Source organism: Columba livia, chromosome 27 (genome assembly GCF_036013475.1).
Source record: "Columba livia isolate bColLiv1 breed racing homer chromosome 27, bColLiv1.pat.W.v2, whole genome shotgun sequence".
NCBI classification, from domain to species: Eukaryota; Metazoa; Chordata; class Aves; order Columbiformes; family Columbidae; genus Columba; species Columba livia.
This window is the reverse complement of record NC_088628.1, coordinates 4566425-4572454: the sequence shown is the minus strand read 5'-3', so window position 1 is coordinate 4572454 and position 6030 is coordinate 4566425.

The following is a 6030-nucleotide window of genomic DNA, read 5'->3' as shown; positions in this document are numbered from 1 at the left end:
CTTCGTTGCAGGAATTCCTACCTACTTTCCTTAAAGAACTCAACATAAACAGGCACAGAGGGTTTTTCGTTTTACTTGGGTGGTTTGACCCCCGGGTGTTTCACATCCAGTGGACCATCCCACGGGGCACAGTGGTGGCCCCAGACCCCCGGTGCTGCCGACCTCCATTCCCGGCTACTGGCACGTCCACAGGCAATGGGCACCGATCAGCGTTCCCAGCACGGCCACCGCCATGGGGGCATCTGGGGACAGGAACATCCCCCGGAGCAGCCCCTCTGCTGCCCTCCTCAATGAAGCCCCTGAGAACCCCATCGATGGCTTTGACGCTCCATCCGGCCCCTCTGCTGCCGAACCAGCCTCTGCAGACCTGGCAGCTGAACTGGCCATCCCGGAGGATGAGCTACTCCAAGAGGCCCTGCAGCTACTCAGCTGCTCCCTGGGGGTGGTGGAGTCCAGCCAGGATGGTCCAGGCAGCAGCCCCGTGCCTGGGGACCTGGGTGACAGCGGCACAGAGGAGAATGCGGTGGCCCCATCACCTCTGGAGCTGCCAATGGCCGTCGGTGGGCAGTGGGCAGCGCTGAACATCCTGGGCACTTCAGCCACCATGGGGGCATCTCCGGGCAGCAACAGCCCCCCTGTTAGATGTGATCTAGGTAGTGACTCTATAAGCAAATCCTATAGGAATAGGACTGAAATAGATTTTCCTGGTACTTGGGGCATTTCCTTAACGTTATGCAATTCTTCTAATAAACTTCCCAGATTTCCATTTAAAATTATTAGAGATTAAATAGCTTCTATTTCATACTGAAAGGATATTTGCAGAATATCCAGCTCGGTGCAAGTGACGTGTATCAAACTTGCCTTCCAGCTGGAAAATGCCAAACTGTCCTCTGACCAAAACAACAAAGCGGCTGGTGCGGCACGAGAGGAGCTGAAAGAGGCTCGAATGAGAATAGAAGCTCTCAGCTACCAGCTCTCTGACCTTCAGAAACAGGTAAAGGCACAACATTTGCTCTCTAATCCATTTGCTAACTAATCCAGAGCACTGTGGTGTTTGGATGGATTGACATTTCCGTCCCTTTGCGTTCCCTGAATTTTGCGGACAGAAATCTTGACGTCTATTTGGGAGGGAGATGGATTTTTGAACGTTTTTATTGTACCCACATAGATGCCAACTGTGTTTTTCACAGGCCAGCACCGCGGAAGATCGCATTCACGAGCTGGAGGAAATGATGGCTGGCGAGCGGGAGAAGATCAGGAAGATGCTGGATGCAAAGGAGAGGGAGATGACAGGCATGAGGGACCAGATGCAGCAGCAACTGATCGAGTACCAGGAGCCGCTCGACGTTAAATTAGCGCTGGACGTGGAGATCAGTGCTTACCGAAAACTCCTGGAAGGAGAAGAGGAAAGGTACGTACAGAAAATGTTTTATTCTTAGGACTAGCAGGTGTTCTTTTCATTTCTTATGCCTTTTTTTTTTTTTTTTATTGTTTGAAACAAAATCTGGGCTTGCTGCTTCCAAGCTCAGGATCAGAACATCCCCACATGCAGGAAGTCAAGGAAGGGAGCTAGGAGACCTGCGTGGTTAAATAGGGATCTGTTGGGTATGCTCAAGCAGAAGAGGTGAGTTTACAGGTCATGGAAGCAGGGGCTGGCCACGTGGGTGGAATATAAGGCTGCTGTTAGAGGATGTAGGAAGGCAGCTAAGATAGCCAAGGCCTCCTTAGAATTAAACCTGGTGAAAGGGGTCAAGGACAGCAAAAAGAGCTTCTTCAAATACATAGCAGACTAACACCAGAGGCGATGTAGGCCCACTGATGAATTGGGTGGGTGCCCTGGTGACAGAAGATACAGAGAAGGCAGAATTACTGAATGCCTTCTTTGTCTCTGTCTACTCTGCCGGAGGCTGTCCTGGGGAGCCCTGTACCCCTGAGACCCCGGATGAAGCCAGGTCAATGGAGGAGTTTGCTATAGTCGATGAGGACTGGGTTAGGGAGCAACTAAGTAGTCTGGACATCCATAAATCCATGGGTCCAGATGAGATGCACCCGCAGGTGCTGAGGGAGCTGGCTGAAGTCATTGCTAGACCGCTCTCCATCATCTTTGCCAAGTCTTGGGAAACGGGAGAGGTGCCCGAGGATTGGAGGAAAGCAAATGTCACTCCAGTCTTCAAAAAGGGCAAGAAGGAGGACCCTGGTAACTATAGGACCCGTCAGCCTCACCTCCGTCCCTGGGAAAGTAATGGAACGGCTTGTCCTTGGCGCCATCTCAAGGCATACTGGTGAGGCCACACCTGGAGTATTGTGTTCAGTTCTGGGCCCCTCAGTTCAGGAAAGACATTGAAGTGCTGGAGCGGGTCCAGAGAAGAGCAACAAGACTGGGGAAGAGACTTGAACATAAAACCTATGGGGAGAGGCTGAGGGAGCTGGGCTTGTTTAGTCTAGAGAAGAGGAGGCTTAGAGGTGACCTCATCACTCTCTATAACTACCTGAAGGGAAGTTATAGCCATGTGGGGATTGGTCTCTTCTCCCAGGCAGTTAGCAATAGGACAAGGGGGCATGGGCTTAAACTCTGCCAGGGGAAATTTAGGCTGGATATTAGAAAGAAATTATTTACAGAGAGAGTGATCAGGCATTGGAATGGCCTGCCCAGGGAGGTGCTGGACTCGCCGTCCCTGGAGGTTTTTAAACTGAAATTGGACATGACACTTAGTGCCGTGATCTAGTAAACGGACTAGAGTCGGACCAAGGGTTGGACTCGATGATCTCTGAGGTCTTTTCCAACCCGGTCGATTCTGTGATTCTGTGATTATGTGATATCAAGGATAAGAGGATTATTAGTGGCAGTCAGCATGGCTTTACTAAGGGTAAGTCATGCTTGACCAACTTCATAGCCTTTTATGAGAATGTAACAAGGTGGATGGACGATGGCAGAGCGGTGGATGTTGTCTACCTTGACTTCAGCAAAGTGTTTGACACGGTCTCCCATAGCATCCTAGTTGCTAAGTTGAGGAAGTGTGGTCTGGACAATAGAGTAGTGAGGTGGATTGCAAACTGGCTTAAGGAGAGAAGCCAGAGAGTCGTAGTCAATGGTGCGGAGTCCAGTTGGAGGCCAGTATCGAGTGCAGTGCCTCAGGGGTCAGTACTGGGGCCAATATTATTCAATATATTCATTAACAATTTAGACAAGGGAATTGAGTGTACTATCAGCAAGTCTGCTGATGACAGTAAGCTGGGAGGAGGGGCTGACACGCCAGAAGGCTGTGCTGCCATCCAGCGGGATCTGGACAGGCTGGAGAGTTGGGTGGGGAATAATCTGATGAAATTTAACAAGGGCAAGTGTAGAGTCCTGCATCTGGGCAGGAACAACCCCAGATTCCAGTATAGGCTGGGGAATGACCTATTAGAAAGCAGTGTAGGGGAAAGGGACCTGGGGGTCCTGGTGGACAACAGGATGACCATGAGCCAGCACTGGGCCCTTGTGGCCAGGAAGGCCAATGGCATCCTGGGGTGTATTAGAAGAGGGGTGGTTAGTAGATCAAGAGAGGTTCTCTTTCCCCTCTACTCCACCCTGGTGAGACCCCATCTGGAGTACTGTGTCCAGTTCTGGGCCTCTCAGTTCAAGAAGGACAGGGAACTGATGGAGAGTCCAGTGTAGGACAACAAAAATGATTAAGGGACTGGAGCATCTCCCTTATGAAGAAAGGCTGAGGGAGCTGAGTCTCTTTAGTTTGGAGAAGAGGAGGCTAAGGGGGGGCCTTATTAATGTCTATAAGTATATAAAAGGTGAGTGCCATGAGGATGGAGCCAGGCTCTTCTCAGTGGCAAACAATGATAGGACAAGGGGTAATGGGATCAAGCTGGAACACAAGAGGTTCCGCTTAAATTTGAGAAAAAACTTCTTCTCAGTGAGGGTGACGGAGCACTGGAACAGGCTGCCCAGGGGGGTTGTGGAGTCTCCTTCCCTGGAGACATTCAAAACCCGCCTGGACATGTTCCTGTGTGACCTCATCTGAGGCGTTCCTGCTCTGGCAGGGGGATTGGACTGGATGATTTTTTGAGGTCCCTTCCAATCCCAAACATACTGTGATACTGTGATTGGCTCCACACCACAACGTGGTGTGTGAAATGCTTGCAAGTGTTCTCATCCAAACACTGTCTTTATTTTATTTTGGTTTTTATAATGTCTCAGAGTACAGTGGAATAAATCATTCTGTCCTTGACATTCGTCTTCTCTTTTTATTGAAGTACTTAGACCTCTTTGTAAATGATGTGGCCAAAGAATCGTATATTTAGTAGTAGATCTACTGAAGGGAGGGTTACGTGACCCACGTTGCTCTCCTTAGCGTGACTTTGCAAGTCATATAATCATAGTACCAGAACATTTCTTGAGCAATTTCTCAGCCCCCTGCTTCTCTTCCTCTGGGCGGTCCTGCTGACATGCAGACTATTCAAAGTTAACTCATCCCTAATCTCACCCGGTGGGACGGGACAAACACACCAGGATCAGACCCCTCCATTCCTTTGCCCAGCTCTGCTGAACTTCACGAGGGCTCGGGGCAGGTTCCGCCCCTCTCTTGCTGGGTGGTGACTCTGTTCCAGGCTGCTGTAGTCACCCTTGCAAACCTGGTCTGTTGCAAACACTCTTTCCAAAAAGGTTTCTGGTAGGATGCAGCCTTTTTAGCCCAAGCAGGAGGAGGAAACAATTCCTGCTGCTTCTGCTCGGGTGTGAGCCAAACCCCAATGGCGACAGTAGAAGCTGCTGCTCAGCCTTCCAATGAGCACCTCGCCCTGCGTGGGGGACTCAGAACTTGGCAAATTTGCACGATGCTCCTCTCTGGGAGCTCACAGCACTGCAAACCCTCTGCTGTACAGCCCAGTGTTGCGATAGGACAAGGGGTGATGATTCTGAACTAAAGGAGGGAGATTCAGGCTGGACATGAGGAAGGAATTGTTGCCCTGAGGGTGGTGAGAGCCTGGCCCAGGTTGGCCAGAGAGGTGGTGGATGAACCATCCCTGGAGACATCCCAGGCCAGGCTGGACGGGGCTCTGGATGGTGCCACTGGGGAGCTGGGAAGGTCCCTCCAACCCAAACTATCCTGTGATTCTAAAATCAGGGTACAGGGCTTATCCCCACAGGGGAAAGGAGAAATTAGGAGAAAAAAAAAAAAAAAAACAACCACTCCTTCTTTGAGTCTGGGCTCTTCTTGCTTCTCGTTGGATCTTTTTTCACTGATCTCAGATGAGCCTTTGTTTTGTTAAACTGCCGATATCGTTTCTAGTCCATCACCTTGAAGGGGTTTAGTCTGAATAAATCCTTTTCTTCCCAGCAAAGTGCAGAACAGGCCCGGTCATGTCTTCCCTTTAGCCTTGAAGTCGTTCTTTTCTCCCCAGTCGATTCCGTTCTTCCCAGCAAAGTGGGAACCAGACCTGGTCTCAGAGGTGGTCACTGCAGTCTGGAGCCGTTTTGGTGAATACCAGCAGAATTTTACTGCTTCAGATTTCTGCAAATTCAGCTCACTAAGTACCATGAAGCAAAGAGGATATTAAAAATCACACCACCTTTTCATGCTGGGTGATTCGTTCTATCTAGGAGGCATTTAATTAAGCCAGGTGATTGATGTAACACTTAAATTGGGCTCGTCCACTGACCCGTGAGCAGCACAACCATTGCTGTACGGGCAGCTTGTTCAGCAGAGAGCTCACAGCAGCTCCCCAGGCTGCCGTATTGATGGAACAAAGTGGCTGTTTTGTAGTCCAGTGGCAGACCCTGGGAAAGGTCTGCACGAGGCTCCGTGCACCCACATCTTGAACCTCTCTGGACCTCCTAACCAGCCCCCTTCTGATCCACCCCAGGATGCCATTGGCCTTCGTTGGTGCAGTTCAGTGTGTTGTTTGCTTCCTCGGGGTTTCCCAGCGGGAGTTCTGGGCTCAGCTGCTGCTCTGGCCTTTCCCTCCTCTGGAGCCTGCACCAAACTGCTGCTGGTTTGGCTGGGGGGTTGATGCCTCTGGCAGCTCCCCCACTCGAAG